The 27,919-nt window shown below is 37.2% G+C and overlaps 1 protein-coding gene across 4 annotated transcripts in view; it reads left to right on the top strand.

Annotated features, from left to right (window-relative positions):
- The window catches only part of LOC144016227 (uncharacterized), a 128,857-nt gene that overhangs the window by 88,848 nt on the left and 12,090 nt on the right, over positions 1–27,919 (top strand). The gene's annotated exons all lie outside the window — the stretch shown is intronic.

The raw sequence follows: 27,919 nt of genomic DNA on the forward strand, positions 1-27,919 counted from the left end.
TATAATTATTATATCAGTGGATTGCGAGAAGCGCGTCACTGATGAGCCTGTCAAGCTCCATTCCTCGCCTCTGTGCAAACACTCACTCAGCGGCGGATCCACGGAGCTGCTTGGGATGTTTGGTCTAAAATCTAGCTAGCCCATTCATTGCGAGGGGTTATGTTACAGATACACCCTTAATAGGTGAATAGCTGTGATATGAACACCATATAATTTAAAAAAAACAAAAACTGTCCCACATTTTAAACACGTTTACATTTTTTGAACTTAAAAAATTGCAAGCATCAAATCATAAAGCGTATCAAATGTGAATGCGGTACACAGAAAATCAGTCGCTGTTAAATTTCCAGTGTTCGATCAAATATGCACTGAGCAGTGTTACTTTCACACTGTTAGGATGAAAATTTACTCTGTCAGAGTAAATTTCCTTGAGTGTTTGGGTGGATGTTGGGTGTAACCTGAAAAGCACTACCTTGAGTGTTAAATTGGCCACACCCTCATTTCTGGTGAAGGAGAAACTTTTCCTTTTTCTAGCGCGCTGTCGGCATTTCAATAGCAATACATCCAGTTGTTTTTGTTGTTGTTGTTGTTGTTGTTGTTGGGGTGGCGTGGCTCAGTGGTAGAGTGGCCGTCTCCCGATTCAATCTCAGGGCGGCAGTGTGACTATTTCAAAGTATCTTTGAACAAGATACTGAACCCCCAGTTGCTCCTGATGCCGTGTCATCAGTTGTCAAAGTGTAAAGCACTTTGAGGGCCTTGTAAGGATGAAAAACTTTAGATAAATGAAGTACCATTTAACAGATTCAAGTGTAGTTTGAGTTAATTTTTTAACACTGACACGAGTGCAACACACTCATAAATGTCGAAATACCAAAATTAAGTGTAGTTTGGCAGAATTAAATGTGTAACACTGAGACTAGTGTAGAGTACTTTCAGTGCTACTCAGTGTTTACCAGTGTAGATTTTTAACACGATACAGTGTTGGAGTAACACTTGTTAAGTGTGAATGTAACTCTTTTAAAAGTATCATATTTACACTAATTGGTGCATGTGGACACATGTAAACACTTTTCTCGGGTGATTTTGCTGTGTGGTATTCAGTAAACTGAAAAGTGACTCTCCTTTCCCACATGTGAGGGCATTTCCAGATTTCCACGATATAAGCAGTTCCACATGTACGTATAGTACCGTAATTTCCGGACTATAAGCCGCAACTTTATTCACACGCTTTCAACCCTGCGGCTTATACAATGATGCGGCTAATTGATGCATTTTTTCTGACGGCCACCAGGGGCGCTCAAGCAGAAGAGGTAAGAGTGAGACAGGTGGAATATAGGTGTGGAGGAAGGCGCAAGTTGAATGTAACTTGGCGATTTGTGCATGAATAAAATGACCATGAACAGTCTCAGTCTCAGTGACTTTTACCGGCATGTGATTTTTAACCAGCCAGGTTAGTTACTACCGTATTGCTGCTTTGTTACTGCCGCGTCACAGGCACTGTTTGGAAAGAAAACTCTGTCTGTGTACCGTCTTTCTTTGTAAATATCTCATATTTCAATGTGGGCACGGGCGGCTTATGTATGTACAAAATGCCTTTTCCTTTAGAAATCTATTGGGTACGGTTTATAATCTGGTGCGCCTTATAGTCCAGGAATTATGATAGGTGAACTTTGAGAAACGGGTGGTGACACTATATAAGTAATAAGTGAGATTGTAGCTGTTTGCGATTGTAGTTTGCACTGGTGTACTATTATACTGGAAACGACAACATGACATGACTCAATTGACGTTCTACCTGACTGTAAATTCCAAAGCAGGATTAATATCAAGAAGCTGAGGACATGATGAGGAACCGTCACACTCACAAGAGTTTGTGGCTTGGCCACAGCCACTGCAAATTGCAATCATAATTACAGCTGCAAGTAGTGAATTCTCAAAATTATATTCCACCCGTTAGACGGTGTTGTCAAAAATGCTTTGTAAATGAACACATCTATCTTGAAATCCTACTCCCAATTGAGGCTCACTTGTGTGGATTCACTATAGGGAAAATTTGTCCAAAATGGCAGCTTCAAATCAAAATGAAGGGTTTTGTGTTACTTTTCCATCATGTCCCATTGAGACGTTTTTATGTTTTCTTTTAATATAGACATGTTCACCACATTTTGTTTAGATTGGTGAAACTTGTATGTCATATTTATGAAAATTGTCAAATAGAACATAAGAGTATGCTTGCAAAGGCAAACATTTATATTGGTCCTCTTTAGGCAAGTGGTCCCCAACCACCAATGTGTGGATGGCTACCATTTTGGTACCAGGACAGGACACACAGATAGACAGATATATATTTTTTGTAGCGGCGCATATACGTCCTGGTAGGGTATATATACCCCCGCCTCCCACTTCAGGATTAGTTTCTAGATTATGGATTGTCTAATGTTTACATGCATGTACCTTTAAGAGGCGGGGCCTGGAAGGGTAGCATGTGATGTTTGTGTTTTATGGTACTGCCGACGTTGAATAAATAGCTGACAAGTGCTCTCCTTTCCCACATGCAAGGGTATTACAATGAGGATACTGTAAAAAAAATTGAAAAAAATGTTTAATGAGCATAATACTCTTATTAACTCATTCACTGCCAGTCCAGAAAAAAAAAAAAAAGAATCTTTGACGTCTAAAGCCGTCTATGGTAGTGAATGTGTTAATATCAATATTATTCTGAAATGATGTGGCCTGTTGAGTGAAACACTTTTGCATCTGCGTTTTATCCCGTGCCGTTTTGATCTGGCAGCGCTCTCGGTCGCCGCCGACCGAAGCCTGGAAAAGGTTACGCGCACACGACGAGCTCATCGTTGTTTCTTTTCTCCCCTCAAACGTTCGGGAGTGTGTAATGAAGAGCTCTTGAACTGGCGGGTGGAGACGCGGTGAGACGGGAGTCCAGCAGGACGCCGCTTTTGGCTCCGCCGGACGGTAACTCGCACACAGATACACTCTTAGTCCACACGTATTGTTTGATGAATCGCAGATTCTTTTTTTTACCGTTGTTCCGCCGTGTTTATTGTGGAGGGTAACAGCCTTGACATGTCGCCATGCAGCATTTTCAAAGAGGCGCCCATGAAAGCAGGTGCTTTCTAAGCTTTATTATCAAGCCTGTGATCACATGCTGCAGCACATCTTTGCCTCCAGGGCCCCGCCGTGTAATGGAGGGACCAAATAGCAAGCTCTCGCTGCACAGCCTCCCCCTAACGCAAACTACTCAAAGACCCGCATCAATTTTAATTTGTATTTATCCTGTTGATGCCCCCCCCCTCCTTTTTTTTCCCCCCTTGCCGCACAAATTACAGCCATCATAGCTGTGATTCCAGCAGCCCACGCGGCACGCTATCAGAAAATTAGCACGCTGCACAACCAGTGGCGGGTTCAAGGTGTCACAACACAATTATGCCGCCGCGGCGACCTGACGAGCTCTGACTGGTCGCCGGTTTTGTGACAACTAAGCCGGAGGGCTGCCGTATCTGTCACATGCGAGCGATATATTTAGTCCCCCCCACCACCACCAATTGTGGGTTCATCTTTGAATCCACAAAAAAAAAAAAAAAAAAAAAAACTCAATTGAAGTGATTAGTGGGTGTGTCATGAATACGCTGTGTTCTAAATTATTAGGTAGATGTTTTTCACAAAGAATGTTTTGCATACTATCTTTATAATAATGAGGATTTTATCGAACAAAACCACTTTGATGACAACAGCATTTATTTTTTTTCATAACAGTGAAAAAGATAGGTAAGATAAGAAATTTACTTTCATCGTAGTACAGAGGAGTTTGGGGCAACCATAGAAAAGAAAAAATCTCTACAATACGGGTCATAAATTTAAGTGAATAATGTAATATATTTTTGGAAGTAACATGTATGAGAAAAAACTATTTTCAAGATGAAAGACAATTATGCTAAGAAAGCTGTATATATCCAACATAAATCTTGTACGATTCAGTATATTAAAGATATATATATATATATATATATATATATATTATAGATATACTAAGTCATGTATTTTCCAAATAACAAATTTTTTTGTGAAAAATTGTTCCATATTTACAAGATTTATTAAGTTGTGATATAATCGTTTTTCACATAAGAAAAAAAAAATAAAAATAAAAAGTTGTAAATTTGAGATTCAAATCCTATTTCATATATATATATATATATTAGGGGTGTTTAAAAAAATCGATTCGGCGATATATCGCGATACTACATCGCGCGATTCTCGAATCGATTCAATAATCGTCAGAATCGATTTTTTTTTTTTTTTTTTTTTTTTTTTTTTTAGGATTCACACCTTGAGCATGGAAGAATGTTATATGAACGGAACATTAAGCCTTAATATTTTATTTTAATGCTGTTTAAACATGAAACAGATTACAACCTCTATAAGACTGAAATTTCAGATAAATAAATAATACATTTTCATATAAATCTTACACTCTACAAGCTTACTGATTAGTATTTTCTAAATTTGAATGAAAAAAATCGCAACAATCGACTTATAAATTCGTATCGGGATTAATCGGTATCGAATCGAATCGTGACCTGTGAATCGTGATACGAATCGAATCGTCAGGTACTAGGGTATAGGGTACTAGGGTATATATATATATATATATATATATATATATATATATATATATATATATATATATATATATATATATATATATATATATATATATACACTTAAACGTTTTATTTAATTAAATTCTACATGCATAACTATTTGGAAATGATCTTCATCTTTCACACAAACCTCCTTGGCGGTGAGTTGACTGCTGTCTATGTATGTGTGCGTCATTAATAAAATGACGCCGTCAATGAGAAGTTTAAAACGCTGCTGTGGTAGCAGGCAGCTCACGGTGACTTTCAATCAAGCCCTAATCCGTGTGTCTCATAAAAGTTAGAGCGCAAAAATGAAGGGAAGCTCCTCACTGTGCTCTCTGTGTCAAGCCATTAGGCTGTGTGAAATGAGGTGCCACTCACCCTTCCTAAAGCCGGCCATACGCTAGACACGCTTCTAAAATACTATATGGGCTCAACACTGTCGGGTGGATGGAAACATAATTGTGCTGTGATGGTAGTCGTCCACCCGCCAATATCCAGTTGCAAAGACATGAAAAGGATGCACTAGTACAAATAATCCACTCAGTGGATTGCGGTGAGATTAAATGAGAAATGTGTGCCTTTGAAACACAGTGGCAGATATTCTACAGTAGATATTAAAAAAAAAAAAAAAAAAAAAGTTTCATATTAGAAATTCAACCGCAAATCTCTGAATTTGCCTGAGAAAGTTTCATAGTACCTTTTATTTGAAACATAACAAAACATAAGTGAGTTTAGAGAACTGTTTTAAATTTTGTAATTGCGTTGGATGTGTGCCTTTAAGGGGTGTGGCCTAGTGAATGACATCAAGCTAAAGTTGTGTCGGCCAGTTAGTGTAGGAACGTCTGGCTGTTGTTTGTCCCGTTTACTTAAATAACAAAAAAGTGAATCGTCAATGTGGCTCTCCTTGCCCACATGCGAGGGCATTACACAGCACCTTAATTGCTGCAGTGTTATAATTCACTTCACTCGAGTAGTGGCGTATCTGAAGCTTACTCGTTACAATAACTTGTGTCAAGAACTCCTTCCCAATGGCAGTTAGTAGTCACAAAATATTGCAAAATGCAAAATATTTCCAGAAATCAACTACTAACAACTCTAAAGCAAGCAACAAACGGTGCGCCAGATATTGGGTTTACCCAGAGGTGGTGCGCCAGCAACAATGAGGAGGAAATAAAGCTAATAAGTGTCACTTGGATGTGACAACACATTCTACATGCTTCTTTCAGATCTCATTTCCATTGGGCAGCCTGGAGATACCCTGAAGCGTGCCTGTTAATGGGCGCCTCCATCAGCCGGCCTGGAAACAGCCCGCCTCATTACTCACTCCGGCACAACTGTGCCCGGGGGTGGTCCGTTTCCCCCCGCGGACGTTCAGTTCACAGAGCCCGTGTGTGTGTGTGTGTGTGTGTGTGCACTCGTGCGCCTGAGTGCCGAGTTTATTATTTTTATTGAAGGGAAATACAATTCAAATCATTTTTGTGTTAGCCAACTCAGGAACTAAACAGGTCCATTCATACCTGTCGTATTTTGTGTAATCCCACTCGCTGACCAGCAAATTAACAGTAATTTTGTTTTAGTCATGTTTTTACTATTTTTTGGGGTAATCGTAGTAATGCACGAAGTAAGCAACTAACTCTACTTTCAGCGTTATCCTGTGACTAACTAACACTGTAGTTTTTGTGTAACTCTACTCACTACCTAGTTCAAATTTTAGCGTAATCTTGCTACTAGTTATCTATTGTGTGAGTGAGTTATGAATCTGACTAAGTAACCATCAAACTACAGTAAATGTAGCTTTCAGCATCACCTGTTACTCCCACTCCCTCACTTCTCTAACTACCAATGTAATTTTTGTGTAATTCTAATTTATTAACTGAATTAACCGTACTAATCTAACTAACTGACTGTTATGTTAGTGCCGTCCTCCTTTTGTTGTTTCTGTAAAGCGCTTAGTGACAGCACAACTTGATTTGACTACCTACTACCGAGTTTTTGTGTAATCCTTCAAACGAACCAACTAACAGTTTTTGTGTAATCTTAGCTAACAGGTTTTAGTCTAGTCCTGCTAAACCTATGTAGTTTGTGTTGTCTTACTAACTTTTGTGTGTAGTATTTGTGTAATCTCACTGACTGCTAACTTGCTAGCCAGGTTTTAGCATATTTCTGCTACTAGCTCAGTATTTCTGTCTGCGTAACTTACTCTAGTTTTTGTGCAATTCTGCCAAATTCAGTTTTCAGTTAAGTGTACAAATTGTGCAAAAACTAACCTTAGTGTTATATACTACTATCTACCTATATGTTTTTGTATTATCCTACTCACTACTGAGCAAATTGTTAGTGTAGTCCCACTTACTCAATAATAAACCAATTTACATTTTGTGTAGCCCTAGTGACTAGTCTAACCGTGCTACTCTACTAACCATCTGTGTAATTTCTGTGTACTATTATTTACCAGCCAGTATGCTAACACTTCCTCTAATTTTAGCATACTTACTGATTCTAAACTTTGCTGTAACATGACTGCTGACTACCTGCGTAATTTTTTGGTACTCCTACAAAGTGTCAACGAACATCTCATCTGTGGCCTATTATAGTTGACGTGAAAAGGATGTTATACATGTTGTGGACCAGCAGCGCCGACCACCTCATCTGCTAGACGTCTGATTCTACAGAACCCGCTTTGCTATTCAGAATGAGTTCCACCATTGGCGATGGTGCCAACTACTCGACGTAACCTCCCCTCCCTCCCCAACCTGTGCAATGAATATTTTAAATGTGAATTTGTCGTCGACTCCGCCTTTGGAGAACCATTTCCCTTCTAATGTGATCTCCTCTACATGGTTTCTGCTCTCTCTCTCTTTCGTCGCTGGTTTCGATCTTTCGTGACAAAGTCAATAGGGGGCATCCTTCATCTGTCAAAGCCGAACATCGGAATACGTTTCATGCCATTCGCTCCTTTTCTCCGTCTTGTGTTTGTCACCTTGCCCAGATGATGATACCTGGCCAACCTTAATCAACAAGAGAAGAGATAAAAAAGTAGCGGGTGACCCTCCGGCCACTTGGACTCCGCCGGAGGGTCCGGCAGCGGCATGGCGCGCCGCAATCTGTGGAGCAGATGGCTTCGGAGAGCGGCAGGTCTCAGCCTGGCTGCCTCCGAGCCGCCCCGCTTAATACCTTCCTGTATCACAGACTTGTTAATAGTCTGGGCAAAAACTCACAGAGCCGTTCACAAAAGAACAATAGCTCCTGTCTGGCCGGCTCCCTTGTTTTGTGATCTCTCCGTCCCTGGTGGCAAAATGTTTGCTGCTATGCTGCGTGCCCTTCGCCGCCCTCAACGGTAGACACTGTGTTTATTTTCTACTTGGATAGTACTGGACTGCCAAAGGCTATGACTACACAGCTCTAATAGATTACCATACACATTAAACGCACACACAAATACATATATATATATATATATATATATATATATATATATATATATATATATATATATATATGTATAATCTCCTCTTAGAATTGTGATTAATCACGATTAATCGCTTAATTAAAAAGGCTTTTTATCAACATTTTTTTGCCCGCCAAATTTAAAATGCACCTTTTACGTGTTAATTTTTTTCTAGCATTTAATGTTAAGAGGATGTCGTCAAAATGTTTTTGTTTTTTTTGATCCACTGCACATGCTCATCCTCCTCTTTTTCCAATCAGTTAATTCCTCGCATAATTTAAAGTGGAAAAAATATGACCCCAACAGTTTGACATAAACAAATATTCTGAATGTCACACGCAAACATTTATTAAATGCTTCACTTTATTGCATGTTATGTTTGTCGTGCTACCTTTAACGTAGCCATCCGCTGCCAAGATAAAGGATCATCAGCAGTCAAAATTAATAGTGCGATTAATCTGCATTAATACATGATTAATGCGATCATTTTTCGTGATTAATTAATTAGTTAACGCTTTAACTTTGACAGCACTAATATATATATATATATATATATATATATATATATATATATATATATATATATATATATATATATATATACGTAATCATTTGCTTTGCTTGACCAGCTCTAGTATTTTTTGGTCGGCAACGGGCAGGTAGAGCAGAATGCATCTCCCTTATCCTCTCTGGCTTCATTGTGGATGAAGAGTGGCAGGCAGCAGAGTGACAGACTGCCCCCAGAGATGACACCTGTCACCGAGGGGAGCGCTGCTAATCTACAAGCCTCATTTTGTTTGAACTCTTTGTCACCTTGCCGTCAAATCCTCCTCTGCTCAGCCGCTTGCCAGTTTTTTTTTTCCCTCCCCACTGCTTTTTTGGCCCAAACTCAGCATGGCGCACTAGACAGAAAAGCAATACGAGCCTCTCTGATGGCTCTGAAATATCACGACTACTTAACATTAAGTGTATCCTACTACGTGCGTTATCAGTTGTTTTTAAAAGTGTTTTAACTGAGTATTAAATGCATATCATTAATTGCTTTCAAGGGTAAGTGGGCCCACTAAATGGAAAGTGGCACACATCTGTATTTTATCCTGTACAACAAAGTTATTTATGACTGAATTACCACCATTTACTATTACTTTGAATCACCTCAGACTTGCGAGTCTATTTGTCCTGCTGTTTTTTGATTATAATAATTTTATTTAGATGTTTGGACACTAAATGTGACTGAATAAACATAAGTGAAACTGCAAAACTCATCTAGTCCCGAATAGTTAGCCTACTGGTTTTGCTCCAAAATGATGATAACTTATCATTTGTGTTACAGTGTAAAAACGCATATGTGGTGTATTAAGTCGTCATTCATACCTGTGGTAACACCTTAAAAAGACTTTAACCTAATGCTTGGCAAATAGTGAACCTTCTGATTTTCTTAGCTGTACATGACATTATCCAATTTTAACTGTTGGGCTACCATGAGCTAAATTTTGGTGGCCCTGCCAGAACCGGCACTGAACTTGATTTATAGCAATGCGTAACAAAATTCATAATTGTAATGTAAGGCTTCCTGTGGATGAAATACTGAAGCATGTAGTCTCAGGAGCAAAAATACACGCAAGTATGGATGAACAAGGCAGCCCCTTAAAAAAAAAAAAAAATCTATTCCCCTCACTCTCCATTGTGATTTAAAACAATTCTTAACAAAATTCATCATGGGCCTGCCTGTCAAGCGTGCAAACTCGGTCCCCAAAATGCAATGTAATGTCATATGTATGTAAATATGTAAGTGAATACTAGCAGAAATTTGAGATGATTTTTATCAATATTTTTCAACTTCAGAACAGGTGGGTCAATTCCAGCTGCAAGACAACAGGAGGGTTAAACGAGCATTTATGTACAAGTTTTTGGACCAGTTATATATTTAATCATTTAAAAAAAATAAATCAATTTTCTAATGCTGTTTCCACCGTGTAGAACTGCCCATGTACAAATGACAAGGAGGAGGCATCCCTGTTCAAATGTTTTTATTCCCCAAACAAAGCCCCATTCATTCATATTGAGATGTGTCTTAGTTAAATTGATCTCAATAGAATTGCAGTCTGGAGTGGGCCAGTCTCTATGGAGCAGCACACTCCGCCCCCCTGGCCAAATATCTATATTGTCCACTTCTACAGACTGCGCTTTGTAATTATAATATAATTCATTATGTCCGTGCTGCATGTGTCACAAAGAGAGTCGTGCCCCCCACCCCACCGTCGACGCACCCCGAAATCCTCCCGCACTGATCGTGCTGAACGTGCACATTGTGCTTGGCGTTTTTTTTTTTAAAGTCGGCCCGCTTGGAAAACCCCTCTCACACACACCCCCGACAACAATAGATTTCCCCCTTTTGCTTAATAGAGATATCAGCCGCAAATCTGACAGCTCACAGCGGCCTCGTCCACGGCTGTTGAGAAATCTATAGCGCGCTGACAACCCGGCCAAAAGAGCATTCATTCACACCATAGCCACTATATTAGATTATGTATTTAGTGTTATTACGTCTGCTCCCAAGTGTGGGAAAATATATATAGAGAGAGAAAAAAAAAACTAATTATATGTATTTGTATTGAAAATAATGTTAATAAGCTAAGCCCAGTTTTTCATTTACCTAGAAAAATTGTAGGGGGGAAAAAATGTCTCACTATTTGGCAAGCTTTAGATCGACATTGTTATGAAGCATTAACAAAAAAACACTTCCCAAACCCCTTCTAAGGTATTCAATAAACAATTAGGCGGTAGCTTTTATAGCTAGCAAATTCACTATTTGGAAAGAATTAGCATGACGTCTTTACAAAGCGTGAACAAATGTGTCATGCACTTTACATGCTCTTCACAAGCAACCCATTATAAACATATGCTTGTCCCATTTTTAGCTATTAAAATCAGTACGCTTCCTATTTGGCAAGCATTATCTCACCATCCTCAAATTGTTTACAAATGTGTGAATAACCACTTTATTTACTCTTTAGAAATGTTTATTATAATTGGCTAATCTTAATTTACAGTCTCCCTATTTGGCAAGCATGAAGTGAGTCTTGCAGTTCTTAATGGTTTACCTTACAGTTTCAATCTTTATGAAATGTTAACGAATGTATCAATTACCACAAATCATTATTAATTATAGCTACTCTCATTTCTAAGTAGAAGTGGAGCCAATTTATTACAATGCATCTGTTAAACAGAATTATCTTCTCTGCACAGATTTTCTATGGATGCGCCAAGAAAAAAAAAATGGTTTGGCTTGCACGTAGTTTCATTTAATTCTTATTATCGAAAGTAAGATGCAGACCTGTTAACACAGGTAAATGAAAAAAAACTCATTTGCATATAACACAATGGTTCAGGTTAAAGAGGAAGGTTGCATTTGGTTTTATATTGAAATAAAAACAGCAACAACTGTTGGCTATTGAATGACAATGTCCAATTTTGCATTGTGAAGGCAAATGGGAAATACGGGATATTAAACAGTTTTCTCATGAATGAATAAGTTTAAAAAAAAAGTTATTACATTCGTCACCACTAAACATTTGACAATGTGACTCAACTTTTCACATCCAATGCCTTCTATGGAACAAGTTTCTTGCATGTTACATCCTGCTTCAAAACTGCTCATGCCATTGTCGGTGCATTCCAAAAAAAAAAAAAAAGGAACGAGTTGCTTAATATAAGGTTTCAACTTGGGGTTATGTACACAAGCGTGGCACTGCCAATGTGGACAAAACTCTTTTGACTGGACTACGTCGTTCAAACGTACTGCAAAGTGGTTCAAAAGTACTGATAAAGTTGTTTGAACGTTTTGTTAAAGTCGTCGGAATGTCTTGGTAAAGTTGATCGAACATCTTAGTAAAATATAAACTAAATGCTGCATTACATTTTTTCTTATAATACCATGTGGTATTGACTTGCGCTTGCACAATTGTGCACTACAGCTACTTAACAGGTGGACAAGATGAAGATAATTAACAATTTAATAATGCAAGAAAACTATAGCGGTGGCAATCTTTGACTGACTTGCGATTTGATTGGATTCAAAATGATTTTCAATTAAAAAATATTTGATGGACAGTGATTTCTGCTTCGATCTACAATGCAAAGAATCATGATGTACTCTAGTGTCTTTGCAAGACAGAATGACTTTTGTTGTTTTTTTTTGTTTTGTTTTTTCTTTGTTTTTGTTTTTTTTAATTTATTACGTTTTGAATTATAAGTGAAGTGCCTTTTTCCACAAAAACAGGTTGTGGACCACAAGTGCCCCTCTATGTAGCTAGTTAGAAATTATATAGCTCACATACTATAAGATAAATAAATAAAATTGAATCACTATGGATGTTCGATACCACTTTTTTTCAGACCGATACCGATACTCAGACCCTCAGTACTCACCGATACTGATACCAGTAGTACATTTTGACAAAGAAAAAAAATCTCTAAAAGTTATTTTTAAACAAATATATTTCTTTTAATTTTGACAAAAAAAAACAGCACAGTCACTCTTCAATAGTCTTAACGCTCAAAATAAAACACAAAAATGCTCTTTTAAGTTAAGATTCACAATTTTGAAATAGTTCCAAACCAGTGAAGTTTTGGTGAAAAACTGCTGCAAGCTAGCGCCACTTACAGGCAAGGAGGACTCACTTAACGTCTTCCCCCTCTGCCATCGGTCGCTTGTACTCGTCTGCGTCACGAGTACTCGAGTTCTTGAAAAAAGGCTGGTATCGGCCCGATACCGATACCTGGTATCGGTACTCGCCCATCCCTATCAATCACTGTTGGTGAGCTTAGTTCAACTTTCTTCTTTTTTTTTTTTTTTTTAAACCACTTTAACAATGTATTCTTCAACTTTGCAGTATGTTTGTACGACTTTATCAAGACATTCAAACAACTTTGGAATACGTTCAAATGACATAACCAGTCAAAACTGTTTACTCCACATTGGCAGTTCCACGCTTCCATACAAAACATCACATTACCGTACCGGAAAACAGGATGGCAAACTTCCTATGTGTACAGAAAGATAACTACATACTGATGGCATAATGGTTTGAACTCCAATTTGCTAGAATATTTTCCTTATAACTGCTTCTTTGGATAGAAGTTAAATACCAGCATATCATTTCTACACCTCCCCATCCCCCCTTTTCCGTTGTGCTTGGCGGGAGCGAAGTCACGTGACTATCAGGAGACAAATAATTCGCTGGGTTGCATCCAGAGCGTGCGGAATGATGAGCGCTCGCCTCGGAAGTCTAGAAGGAGTTCCGGCGTCCCATCGCACTCCTATCCAATTAACACCCCGCCCGCCAATCCCTGTCGGGGTCACACGTCGGCTCCCGCGGCGTCGCTCTACCTGCCTGCGCCGCTCTCCGCGCAATCTGGAATTAACGCCGCGTCTCACCTGGTCACACGGACGTGCCACAGATTAGACCGGTGCAGCCGGGAGATATGCCCGCTCTCCAAATGAGGGCGCGGGGGGTTAAGATTTCAAATGCAGCGGGGGCTATTGTTTTGCAACTTCTTTCTTATTCATTAAACTCTGAGGTGAACATGAGCCCCCCCCCACCAACCACCAAATTCCGTTTTTTATTTTTTAATTCCGCCACAAGACTGATAAGGGGTTTTATTTGAATGAATAGCTCGAAGTTACAAGTTATCATGCCAGTTTATGATTTAATAGGCCTGCTAAGCTACTTGGGACTAAGTAGCCTACTTCTTTTTTTTTAAAGTAAAATCAAGTTTTTCAATATATATATTCTCATCCCTCAACATATTGCATGCAATTTTACATGTTCAAACCTCAAGTCATCAGTGTGGGTTACATGTGAAGGGTACAAAAAATATTTCAATACAGTATATATAATAATAGGCTCAAGTAATCTTTTATTTTCATATATTTTTAAATGGGACAGGTCATATTCTTTGTCCATGACGGAAAAAAAATCGCAATTTAAAGGCATAAATGTTTTTTTTTGGGGGGGGGGGGGGGGGGGTTCCCCATTCCCCATTCCCCATTCCCCATTCCCCATTCCCCACAGTACTTTTTTTTTTACATTTACTAAATACCTGACTTATTGCACTTTAAGACAATAATCTATTTTTTTTTTATTAATTTTTCACAAGCCATTTTCAACACTTTAGATTGGTCAATAATTCATAAAAAAGTATAGATTTAAAAAAATAGATATATATGAATATACCAAATTGTGATTCATGAGGTTTTGGCCTGACCCCAACTATTTACAATAATGAATTATAATTATGATAATCGTATTTTCATCTCATCCTTGCTGATGTCAATGTTTGTGTAACATTTACAGTAACTGACTATAACATGTTACTTTAATTGACATTAAATCAACTAATAATAATAATAATAATAATTAGGGGTGTGAATTGCCTAGTACCTGACGATTCGATTCGTATCACGATTCACAGGACACGATTCGATTCGATACCGATTAATCCCGATACGAATTTATAACTCGATTGTTGAGATTTTTTTTTCATTCAAATTTAGAAAATACTAATCAGTAAGCTTGTAGAGTGTAAGATTTATATGAAAATGTATTATTTATTTATCTGAAATTTCAGTCTTATAGAGGTTGTAATCTGTTTCATGTTTGAACAGCATTAAAATAAAATATTAAGGCTTAATGTTCCGTTCATATAACATTCTTCCATGCTCAAGGTGTGAATCCTAAAAAAAAAATAAAAAAAATAAAAAATAAATTGATTCTGCCGATTATTGAATCGATTCGAGAATCGCGCGATGTAGTATCGCGATATATCGCCGAATCGTTTTTTTTAACACCCCTAATAATAATAATTATTATTATTATTATTATTATTATTATTTAAGAATTGATGTTTCTTAATCGATATTGGATTGGATTGGATTGAGTTGAATTGAATCAAATCAGAAAAAAAATCTATATGAAATTGAACTCTTGTGAATCGAAATTCATTCGATTCAGGACATAAGTATACGCAGCCCTGTTGACCTCCAGAGGCGGTGACTTGTTTTAAACCGTGAAAAAAAAAAACACAGGGCGTATTGAGCTCATCAATCGGTTTACAGACTTGATGTGGAGCTATTAATCGTAGTCGTCCGTACCTCTTTCCCTGTGGAAAAGATCTCAAGTGATCTTCTGTCCAGACAAGAAACTGATTCAGTTTGATCGAAGAATGCAGCATGAACACATTCAATAACACTTAAGACCGGAGCTTTTCTGTCTGTCCGAGGCGAGCTGGTGAAAATAACATTACAGTCCGGCTTGGACACGGAAACATGATGGTGCTATCCTGGGATGTTAGAAAGCATTACCATCAAGCATGGGAAGGCCTCTCACTTTGCAGGAGTGAGCGACGTATGTGAAAGGTTATACTCACCTCAGTGCGTCCCAGCGGTTATTAAGACAACACTTGTGGAGTCCTGTGGGCGTCTTTCAGCGAAAAGGGAGGAAAAAAAAAACAACTCTTTATTTGACTGCAAGTCAACGGCAACATGACATAAGTGCAGCTCAGCTTGTTTACGCTGGCATGTAATTGGAATTTCTTGCCACTGCATTGTGCGCGCTGACAGGAGTTGCCAGTTGATTGCCCTTCATGGGTGTCTAATTGATTTAGATTAAAGCAAGACTGCTTGCGATGGGGTGGGAAAAGGTCTGACTTGGTTGGGCTTTGTTTTGCCCTTAAAGTAAACACCTAACATGACCCACCTGCTGGTCAACAACATGCTGCTTCACGTGCACACCGTGTCACACGAGTCGGTCAACAACTAGCGCTGTAGCCATGATGTCCTTGTACGCAGAACAATTCTGATGAGATCAAGTTTATTGTCAACATCTAGTATCAAATTAGTAGTTTTCTTTTGGGTATGTTCTGCTTTCTGTTCTGTGCTGAGAATCTATTTAGGAGGTGGCATTTATTAAAATAATGTCTAAGACTATTATAAAAACGAGAATTACATGAATCAATCATAGGTAAAATATTACTAGAGAGATCCAAAAATCGTGACACAATAATTAATTAAAAAGAAAGGTCACAATATTGTAAAAAAAAAAAAAAAAAATGAGCTCATACTAAAAAAACAACACAATATTGTTATTTTGTACATAACAGCAATGCATATAAACAACCTACAATCTCGAATGTCATATTGAGTCACTTACTTGCTAATGCACTCACACATCGAGTTCCTCCAATTATTGACTGAGTTCATAAGCACATTACATTCCCTTTCAACTGACAATTAGCATATATTTGAAATATTTAAAGGCCAAAACATACCTTGTGAAAATTAAACCGCACTAAAAAAAAATTAGCCACCAAAGGGTGCTACAACTGCACAAATGAAAATTAACCTGACTTTTAATCCGTGACATGACGACGACGATATTGTGGCAGTTTTTAGTATCTCGATATCACGATATTGCCTTTATCGTTACATCCCTAAATATTACTACTGTAAAGTCAATCCCCAAAAGTTGAGATAGATAAAATAAGACGACCGTAACTCACCCAAAAGTTGTGCAGGTTAAAATTAGACTATATTAATTCCCAAATGTTGTGCATGTTATTGCAAGGACTTCTATAAATCCCCAAAAGTTGTGCTGGTTAACATAAGATTGTTAAAAATCCTTTGGGAGGGTTGAAATCATCTGATTTAAATGGAAATCAGAAATTTGCAGGTTGAAAATAAAAATGCGATAAAATCAATCATAGTTGTGCAGGTTACCATAAAACTGCTATTATTAGCTGGGCATCTCAAAATAAGACTCCCATTAAAAACATAAAAATAAATAAGGATAGGATGCATAGGATCAGAGAGGCTACCATAAATCCCTCAAAAGTTGTGCAAGCTAAAATAAGACCAAAGTCAAGCCCAAAAAGTTGTACAGGATCAAATAAGACTACCGAAAATTCCCTAAAAGTTGAGTTGCTTAAAATAAAGCTTCGGTAAATCCTTCAGAAGTTTCACAGGTTAAAATAAGACGACCTTAAATCCCCTAAAAATTGAGTTGGTCAATAATATGACCCTTACTAAAACTCCTAAAATTTAGCAGGTTAAAAAAAAAAGGTAGATATGAAATGAAAACAGCAGAGGCCCCAGAACTGAACCCTGCGGAACACCATTGTGAGTTGTGTGCATATTCATCCATACACTTTTTTTTTTTTGAAACATGGAATCGATTTGATACATGAAAGCGTTTCATATTTAATAAGCATCCTTGGCTAATTTGATTAACATGTGTCCCATTTGAAGCGGTATGCCTCATAAGGAGAACGAATGACATCATAAACATGAAGTGTGGGCTGAATAACAAAGTAGGAAGTCAAAGGCAGAGAAAGTGCTCTCCTTTCCCGCTCGGCGAGCTCAACTACAAAGTACAACAAGCTCGCCTCGCTTTGATAGTGGACCAGCCGTGTTATAAATAATGTATTACACCATTTACAATGCAAGAGAAAGAGATCTGCTATCAGGAGAATGAAAATTCATTTACAAGTGCCTGAAGAAGAGAGGGGGAGAAAAAAAAAAAAGTTAACTCTTTGCAGCCTGACGCATAAAAGAGCTCATATTTTTTCTTTGCGCATTGTGCAGGTTAAGAGTGTTTGGTTTCCCCTCCTCCCCCTTCTTCTTACAGTTTGCGCGAGCTTATTTTTCTGGCAAAAAGGTGTTTGTGGTCTACTGGGACCACTTAAAAGTTTATGCAGAGCACTAGCCAAGTTGGACACAAAAAAAAAACAAAAAAAAGGCCTTGAAGTATACACACACTGGCCCCTTTCTCAGAGGCTCTCAGCTCCGGCTTGGGGGGGAGTGTTGTTGGTTTACGAGAGGGAAAATAGCCCCGGCCCTCCGCAAAAGTGAAATGGGATTAAGGCCTTTGTTCGGCCCACAATGCTGAGGGGAATTAGCAATAGTTGTAGGCACTTAGAAGAGCTCTCACACACCAGCTTATCCCAGATTTTGCACAATAATCATTTGAATATCAACAGTGTTTTGCAACTACTGCGCTAATGTATAAACCTCCCTTTAGGATATCAAAATCCCCACGCCCACAAACCAAAAAAAAACAAAAGGCTCCATCCCAAATGTTCACACTTTTTACAGAGAATTATTAAATTTGGGCGTGCACTACACAAAACCATTGCAAAGATTATCATTTTTTGATTAGTTTTTTTCTGTTTGTTTGTTTGTATTCCAGTTCTCTTGGTTTTGTGGAATATTCACATACCAAACTGAACTGCGTAGCAGTTCAAAACAAAGATAAACATTCCGCTTTGATGGAGGACAACAGAAATCGGAGAATGTTGGATGAGCTGAAATTCTAAGAATTTGGACAATTTTAAATAAAATAAAAAAAGGTATTTAAACGATGCATCAATTAACAATTATTATTGATTAATTTGATCATCATTAGTTGTCGATTTATCGATTAATCGTTGCACCTCGAATTGTATTCCAAAACTTTTTCCACTCATTCTTTATTCACCAATTATTGTTGTGAATTTGGTATTGATTCGTGATTAAAATAGCTTAACAACAATGAAGTAACACTGATGTGGCAGTCACGAAACTTTTTCAACCGATTCTGCTTCAATTACTGCTTTCCAAAGTAAAATCAGATTTTCAGAAATTTTGATGAAACACAAAATCAGTCAGCTTTCATGAAGGACTACAGAAATCGCAGAATAACAATTGTTGAGAGGATTTTTAGGGCAATTTTAGTTCAACAATGGCTCGAAACGATTACTCGAAAAATAGTTGGTCATTACTTTGATAATTCATTAGTTGTTGATTAATCGGTTGATTTTGACACCTCTAGTGGTCCATCCAATTCCATTTACAAAACAAAACAGTTTGTGGGTGGTGATAAAGTGAGACATTGTATTTCGTGCACAGTTTTGTTTCAAAAAAGATCCTGACTTGGGACTTTCTTTGTTTTCTTTGTATTCAATTTGTGCAGTTTTTGTACCGTTTTTTCTGAAACACGCTACTCTATTTGCCAGAAGAACGTCTTTGTCTCCGTCTCATTTAGTAGTACTGTTATTGACAAATAACCGATTATTTGTAGTCTGTGTTTTCTACTGGAGTACGAGCCACGAAGAAGGTGCGATGGGCCTCTGCATTTTTTTTTTTTTTTGTGCCCACGCACTGAACACGTATTGTCCCCCTCACAAAACATTGAGTGAGATCAGCAGACTTGTCAAGAGGCCCTGGCTTGAATATGAATGATGAGAGAGGAGCAGGGTGGTCCGCTCCGTTTTCGCTGTTAGGCAGGTGAAAATAAGCTCCGCCGTGCGTCCCTGCCAGCTGCTTTCATCTCCGCTCGGCCAATTGAGGACCACTGGAATGGATTTAGCCGCTTCCGCGTCCGCATTTTTATAGCTCGTTTCCAAGCTCGTTCCGTCCTTAGCTGTCAAAACGCAGAAATGAAGACATAACGCCTCCCCTTCTTCCCTTTTCGCTGAATGCCCTCGAGTGTCCACATTGTAGCGGCGTGAATGTGGCGACTACCATGCGCGGGATGAATAAAGTTATCCGGCGGGGGTAGAGCCCCCCCCGCGCGGAGGTCACGGCCCAGCTGCCTTTTAGGGGTAAAAGGGACACCAAAAAGCGCTGACAAAAACCCTGACGATGTCAAATAAAGACATCCCAGATTGGACGTTGACAGATCCCCCCCCCCCCCCCCCCTCCATCCTCCTCCGTTCCCCGACTCGCTCAACGCACTTCACACTTTTGAGCCTTGGCTCGGGTTTGTATCAAGTGTCCTGGTCAGTCCACTTGTTCACCCATGAGTAGACTTTTTTTTTTTTTTTTTTTTTTCGCCCCAATGTTGGTTTTCTTTGATTTCGTTAGTTTATGGGGTGCTTTGGTGAAATCAGCCGCATGTCCTCACAGGTAGGATTTCTATTTGATTTTTTTTTTTTCTTTAATACCGTTTTTATTTATTTTGTAGCAAAAAATAGTAGTATTGGCAATTGAAAGATTGGGTCACCTGTCTCAACAAAACTTCTGGAGACGGTCTGTCTCGATCTCATTGGTTGAGTCACGTCACTCCTCCCGTTTTGTCCTCCTTGCAGAGACTCCCTGTTCATTTTCCGATTCACTACAGTCACTTACAGTCTTCGGTGTTTGATGGATCTGCCGTCAGTTTTATCGTCCTGTCAGGCAGGTCATTGCGGTCACCCAAAATTCAAAACGGTTGTCAACAATTAATCGACCACTAAAAAATTATCGCATTAATTGACAACTACTTTAGTAATCGAGTCATCGTTTAGAGACACTGTTTACCTTAAAATTGTCCAAATCCCTCTGATTTCAGCCTCTCACCAGTAATTATTTTCTGATTTGCGTTTAATCAAAATCATTTTCATACTTATGGTGTAGTAACTAGTGGAGTCAAAAGTAATCGATTATTAAAAAAATAATAATAATCAAGTGATCATTTGGAGCCACAGTTGAACTTAAAATTGTCCAATCCCTCGGATTTCAGCCTCTTAGCAGTAATTATTTGCTTGAATTGTTATTTCTTAATCAAAATATGACATTTGCAAACTTCTGCTTTTACTATGGAAAACAATCACCGAACCACTTACTGATCCATTTCAAAAAGTTTTTTGAGTGCAAGATCAATCACTCACTCACTCATGTATGTTATTGTTGTTTTTCTATCACTAAGCAAACTAAAAATAAACAACAATAAATGGTTAATAAACATTCATCTGTGGAAAAAAAATTATAAAATGAAATTGTATGGAAGTATTCGATTAATCGGTGGAATCGATACAATAATCGATTCAAATTTTTTTCAAAGAAATGGGGAAAAAAGTTTTTTTTTAATACACATTAATGCAAAATGAAATTGTACAGGATTATTAGATTAATCACATACTCTTTTATATACATTTTGAAAAATATGTTAAAAACATTTGTTTTGGTCAGCATTTCACTAAGACTTGATTATTCTCATTTTTCTGATTTTTGTTATTTAATGGTGTGAAGCGCCCTCCCTTAGAGACTTGCTTTACACACTACACAAAATTGCCTTCTACTACCAAACTCCCATTGCAAATAGTGAAAATTAGGTCCACCTAATCAGCGTCTTTAAATTCTTCAGCAGGTTTAAATTGGCCAGGGTAAGTAGGCTAATAATCAGGCCACATTATAAAGAATTGCCCGTTGATTTAAGCTGTCAGCAGCCAGCGGTAGCTCAGGTCCGAAGATGTGTCGACCCCGGGGGGGGGGCAAAGACAATTTCCATGTTAAAAACGCCGTCGGAAAAATCCCGGCGACGGCCCCCGCGAGATGATCAGAGTGCGCGCCGCTGCCGGCGTAGAGAGATGGAAGTGTACAAGTGTACGACAAAGACTCCGTTCCGGTTGGCGTGCGCTAATCGTGTTGTTGTTCACAGGTAGCCACAGGCGATGATAAAGAGACAAAAGACGATTCTGTCAAGTGTGCTGTCAAAATGGGAAATATGGTCCATTATATGTGTCAGCTTGTAATTGCACACGTGCGCACACAAAAAAAAGTCGTCATTTTTAGTTTTGATTTTTGAATTTTTTTTTTTTTTTTTTTTTTGCTTTTACTCTCCCTTTCATCAAATGTGTGTCAAGTGTCATCAGAGCGCTTTATTCATTCATCATCACTGGCTTCACATTGAAATTCATTTTCCTTCAGGCTCCTTTTTTTTTTTTTGGTTTAATTTCTGCACGTGTGCAGAGTTTACCGGGAGACAGATCATTTGTGGCGAGAAGAAAAGAGATCAGTGGCGTGCCGGCAGTTTGTCTGATGAGCGACGAGATGAAGAAGCACTTTTACAAAAGGAGCAAAAAACACGGCGCTGACAAGCGCGTTCGTTCATCTGCCGCCGTTTACGTCACTCGGCATTCGACGTGACAACACTGACGACGTCCTTTTGAACGATTGCACACCAAAGGCCCTCACAATTCATAAGTTGAGGTTTTTGAGCTAACCGGATTAGATTCTAAGCATTGTTTTATGGCATTTAGAAACAAATGAATCACATTCATTTCTTTATTAATGTTCTGCTGGCGGGTTTTGCCCATATTTATAAAAGCTAGAGGCTACTAAATAAGAAAAAAAAAATGTAAATAAAGTTGCAATTTTACAGGATTAGTTTATAAATAAAAAGTTGGTTGAATATGACCAAAAAAATAAGATTTTGAGATTTTAGTTGCTAATCAAAATGTGTCACAATATTACATTTTTCTAGATAAAAAGTCAAAATGTAATGACACTTTAATTTTGTATGGGCAATATTAGAACATAAGAATAAATATATAAGTATTTTTTTTTTTATGTTTTGTCAAAAAAAATAGTGCTGTTAAAGCGTTAACTAATTAATTAATCACAAAAATATCACATATTAATGCAGATTAATTATTCATTTATGCAGTGGATAATACATTTTGAAGATGTCCTCATAACATTAAATGTAAAAAAAAAAAAAAAAAAAAAAAAAAAAACATAAGTGAGCGGGCAAAAAAATGTTGATTTTAAAAAAGCCTTTAAAACCAAGCAATTAATCGTGATTATCAATTTCTCAGATGTAATTAATCTGATAGAAAAAAAAATTGTTCGACGTCACTGCAAAAAAAAAATACAACTTCTCTTCTCAACTTTAAAAAAAAAAAAACTCTATTACAACCTTTATTGTTCAAATGAGATACAATATTGAGACTTATTTTCTGCTAGCGTTCCTATTTCCCTCATTGTTGTGACGCTAATGCTCATTTGTAAGCTGCAGAGTACGTTGAAGGTGGGGGGGGGGGGAGAAAAAGCCCCGCAATCTGTTGTGGGTGTGCGCGACTTAACAATAGATAGAGAGGCATGATGACTTATTAAACAGAGCCAACCTGCGGCGCGCCTTTTTCTCATTACCTTTTCAATTCCCTGCTTTGGAAAGGCGTCGGGTGCGCTGACCAAACTCTTGCCGTGTAATTCTCTCTCGGCCCGCTTTTCATCAGCGCTATTGGCTGGAGAAATATGAAGCTGATTTTTATCTATCCGCCTGTATAAATTCGCAAAACCCCTCAAGTTGCCCCCTCCTCCTCGCTCGCGTGGAAGACGTCTCCGTGATGCGGACGCCACTATTGCTGATCCTCGCTGTCCGATAAGGCTCCCCCTCTCCTTTTTTTTTTTTTTTTTTTTATGATTTGACAGGCATCTGACATGAGCCCCATACAGACGCTGCATTTTTTATAATACTCTTGTTTACAACACGCTGCTCACATGAAAGCACGTCTGTCTACTGCATCGTACTCTTTCTCTCCGTGGGGGACGTAAACGGACGCCTACACGTGCTTGTCATGCCACACAACGCCAATTATATGGAAGAGAAGAACAAAAATTGATAATCTTCACTTTTGATAGATTGTATAATATTCCTGTTTAAAAAAAAAAAAAAAATCAAAGTTTAAAATTCATATTTTCCAGTTTCAGAATCTAGAAGCAAATATGTGGGTTATAATGTCAAAAATCTAGAAATATTTATTTCAACCCTCCTGGTGTGGTATGAGTAAAAAAATATACGTGTTTCACAGTTTCAGAATCTAGAAGCAAATATGTGGATTATAATGTCAAAAATCTAGAAATATTTATTTCAACCCTCCTGGTGTGGTATGGGTAAAAAAAATATACGTGTTTCACAGTTTCAGAATCTAGAAGCAAATGTGTGGGTTATAATGTCAAAAATCTAGAAACATTTATTTCAAATTTTAGTGTGTATTTTGGACAAATTGATGTGTTTCATAGTTGAAGAATCTAGAAAATTTGGTGTGTGTGTCACTGTCTATCTAGAAATCTAGAAACCTTTCTCTAAACTGATGCCTTGTATGTTTCAGAAGCTAGAAAAAAAAAGTTGGTGATTCACACTGTCAAAAATCTAGAAAGTTTCTTTTGACTCTCCTTATATGTGTTGCAGGCCTGAATGGCATGTTTTAGAATCTAGAAAGAAAAGAAAAAAAGGTGGTACACTACAAAATCTAGAAACCTTTCTTTTAACCTTCCTGATTTTGTGGATCAAATTGATGTGATTCATAGTTTACAAATTTAGGGGGAAAACTAAATATGTGGGCCACACTGTCAATAATCTAGAAACGTTTCTTTTAATCTTCCTGGTGTCTTGTAGGACAAATTGATGTCTTTGGTGTTTCGAAAGCTAGAAATAAAGTTGGTGGTTCACACTGTCAAAAATCGAGAAACTTTCTTTTAAATCTCCTTGAATGTTGCAGGCCTGAATGGCATATTTTATCATTTAGAAAAAAAAGAAAAAGAAAAAAAAAAGGTGTTTCACATGGTTTAAAATTTAGAAAAGCTGTATTTTAACCGTCCTGATTTTGTGGATCAAATTGATGTTTCATAGTTTAGAAATCTAGAAGAAGGAAAAAAAAAAAGTGGGTCGCACTGTCAAAAATCTAGAAACATTTCTGTCAAACTTCCTGGACAAACTGGGTTTTATAGTTTAAGAATCTAGAAAAAAATAGCTGGGTTGTTTTGTCAAAAATCTAGATGCATTTATTTTAAACCCTCCTGGCGTATTGTGAGTCAAACATTTTGCATTTTTAGAATCTAGGAAATAAAACTAGGTGGCTAAAAGCTAGAAGAAGAAAAAATCCTTTTAACCTTCCTGCTTATTGTGGGTCAAAATTATGTTTCATAATTTCAAAATCAAAAAATCACACTGCAACAAATCTAGAAAGATTTCTTCTAACCCTCCTATGTGTTCCACGTCAAATTGACACGTTTCATTGTTTCAGAATCTAGAAAGAAAAATAGCTCGGTCACACTTGCAAAAATCTAGGGATGTTTCTTTAACCCTACTGGTGTGTTGGAGGTCTGATTGATGCGTTTCAGAATGTAATAAAAAAAAAAAATTAAAAAAACAAGCATTTCTTCTAACCTTTTGAACCCATTTCAGCAGAATCCAGAAAAAAATAGTGGGTCAAATCAATCCCATTTGAAAATCTAGAAGAAAAAAAAATCTTAAATTGGGGTTACATTTACAATATTATGTTGGTCAAGTCTGGTTAAAACAAATAAATGAAGCAATAATAACCATTTGAATTACTGTATTTTTTATTTTTTATTTTTTTTTTTTTTTGTCATTTGTTGTACAACGGGTCACATTGACCTGAAAATTTAGAGGGATTTTGTTGTTCTTATGAATAAACTTATTCTGATAGATTTACTTTCAAAAAATGCATTGTAATTCTATTTCTGACATTTGAACCTACCAAAAAAAAAAATCTACAAAATTATATGTTGGAACAAAAATAGGTCTAATCTATTGTTCTTTTTTTTTTCCTTTTTCAAATGAAGATAAGCTTTACATTGTGTCATTATAGTTTAGAGTTAAATGTAGAGCGGGTCAAGCTGACCCTTTGAACAAATTGGTTGAAACATAATTTTCTGGAAGTACTCCCACTGCTTCGCCAATAAACACGTGAATGTCCAAAATAACGCAATTACACAAGTGACAAATGCCTTAAAATAAAAAGTAGTAGTGGTGCTAATAAGACAGTTGATGTCACATGTGCTTACTTTGAGCGTGTGGCGTTCACTCCTCATCTGCTCAAATTTTCTCTCGAGCGCTTTCTGGCACTTTTAGAGCAGTATCCTGGCTTACTTCTCTTTGAAAGTCTACAGCGACGGTGTCACTTGTGGGAGGGGAGGCAGGGAAAAAAAAAAAAGAAAAAAAACTTTCATCACGCATGGCTAGCTAATCAATTGAAATCCAGCTGCCTTAGCGCACCCCACACACCCGCCCACCCCCACCTGCCCCCACCCCCAAGCTAGGTTGTAACGTCGACTGCCTTTCATCAGCTCAGCCACTTCTTAAAAAGAGAACTCCTGCTCTGATGAACATTTCAGTTTGAAACGGATACGTCGCTTCCACAACGATCGGGACTGTCAAACTCTTCTGTTGGCTTTATTTAAAGAAAAGGGGAGAAAAAATTCAGTTTAATCCTGTTGGGTTTTTTTCTGCTCTGTTTATTCATCAAAATAATGTAACAGCACAATGTGAATAAATATTTTGTGTGTACTTTTTATTTATTTATTTTTTTTAAGAAGAGGATAAATATGTAAATATGATTTTTATGGAGTTTTTTTGTCATTTAAAAAGGAAATAAGGCATGACCAGGAAAATTTATTTAATCTTTTTTTTTTCTAGATTCTGAAATGGCCCATTTTAGATGTAATCATCAACAATATAAATTCAGTCCTAAATTTGTCATTATTTTTCTCAATTTCAAGTCAATAAATGGGATTCACAATAACTTTAATCTAAAACACAAAAAAGGTTGAAACTTAAAAAACTTTTTTTTTTTTTTTCTGGATCGTGAAAGGGGTTAAGTTGACCTGTTTTACCTTTAATCATACAAATATAAAATAGCACATTTAGTAATAAAAAAGGAAGTGAATTAAATCCTATTTTTAGCAGTATTGTTTCTAGATTTTAAAATTGTTCTTATTAAAAACTGAATGAAAAGTATTTTTTTTATTGCAATGTATACATAATATCTATTTATTTGGATAATCAAATGGGTCACTGTGGCACTGTGTGATCATCAAAAAATATATTAGCACAATGCAAATAATTTTTTATTTGTTTAAAAAATATATACAAAATGTTAATTCAAAAAATGTTGTATTTGTTTTAAAATGTACCCAAAAAATAAAAATAAAAATTGGGCAACTTCTTTTTGTTTTTTTTCCCTCAAATGGGTCATCAAGTTAAAAGTTAAGTGGGTGCTGCTTTGACTGCTGACTCCAAAATTTTTCCACATGATAGCACAATGAGTTGGTGGATGTGTACAAGATTGATTTTCATCAACACATGGCAGCTTTTTTCTTTTTTTTTTTTGTTAATGAGATTATAATAATTGCAAGGTTTGACAAGACCTCACTGTGCGCATTTCTGCTCACGCCCCCTCCCTTGTTAACTCTCTGCGGATTGGCCTTACATCATTATTATTTCATATTTGCAATCTTCAGCTCCGCGGGGGAGAATATTATCTGCAATCATCGCCGTCGTCGTCGTCCTGGCGATTCTCTTGGTCGCCTCCCAAATAAGTCATTTAGTTGTAAAGCAGCTTCATTTACTCCACCTATTCATTCACCCCCCCACCCCACCTCTCCTCCGACCGCCTCCTTGCTGTCATATATCTAAATACAAATCTTCATTTTCTAACTGACAGCTTATTACCTCTGAGCACACATGCTGATAAATTTAATTCCAATGAGTTAGCTTCCATTTTGGGGATCCCATTTATCCGCTAACGTGCTAGCAGACACACACTGGAGGACAAAAAAAAAAAAAAAAAGTCCTATACGGTTGTACTGTAAATCATTGACATTTAAAATATATATTGCTGGTGATATTATTAAATAATAATAAAGTAAATTTTAGAACATTGAAAGAACAACTTTATATGTTCTTTACCCAACTTATACTCTTAATATTGTGACAAGTAAATTACTTTTTCAAAATGCGAGATTTCGCTATATTTTATATATATGTATCTTATCATACAATTTTTTATAATTCCTGCAGGATTGTGCATGTTTTATCATACGATATGTTTTGTTTTGTTTTGTTTTTTTCTGACAACTGTCTTTTTTCTATATTACAACTTGTCTCTCAAATATGTAACTCTGTTCTCATAATATTGTGGCTTTTATAATGCAACATTTTTTCAAAAACAAAAGCAATACAAAGACCGTTCTTGGAACATGACTATA

This window comes from Festucalex cinctus, chromosome 3 (assembly GCF_051991245.1).
Source record: "Festucalex cinctus isolate MCC-2025b chromosome 3, RoL_Fcin_1.0, whole genome shotgun sequence".
Taxonomy (NCBI): Eukaryota; Metazoa; Chordata; class Actinopteri; order Syngnathiformes; family Syngnathidae; genus Festucalex; species Festucalex cinctus.